We start from the raw sequence: 371 nt of genomic DNA on the forward strand, positions 1-371 counted from the left end.
GGCATATTTCTCTTCACGTGTATGAGGAGAGGGAAAGTGTTCCTATCAAATGCATTTAATTAATAAATTATGTCTCTCCCTCCTACTCTATTTACTATTTAAATAAATGCACCCTTTTAAAGCCTAGCCAGGCTCATGAGCCTGGTTTCTATGGCGTATGTGTTCCCCAGCTGGACGGGACGCCAGTCCATCGCAACGTTACTCATTTTTGCCAGCTGAGTGGACTGGAGCAACGTGAAATGAAGTGTTTTGCTCAAGAACACAACGCGTCGCCCGGTCCAGGAATCGAAACCACAATCTTACGATCATGCTGCTGACACCCTAACCACAAAGCCACGCACCTCCACGTTTACTATTTGCATATATATATA

The sequence above is a fragment of the Octopus bimaculoides genome, chromosome 9, assembly GCF_001194135.2.
Source record: "Octopus bimaculoides isolate UCB-OBI-ISO-001 chromosome 9, ASM119413v2, whole genome shotgun sequence".
NCBI lineage: Eukaryota > Metazoa > Mollusca > Cephalopoda > Octopoda > Octopodidae > Octopus > Octopus bimaculoides.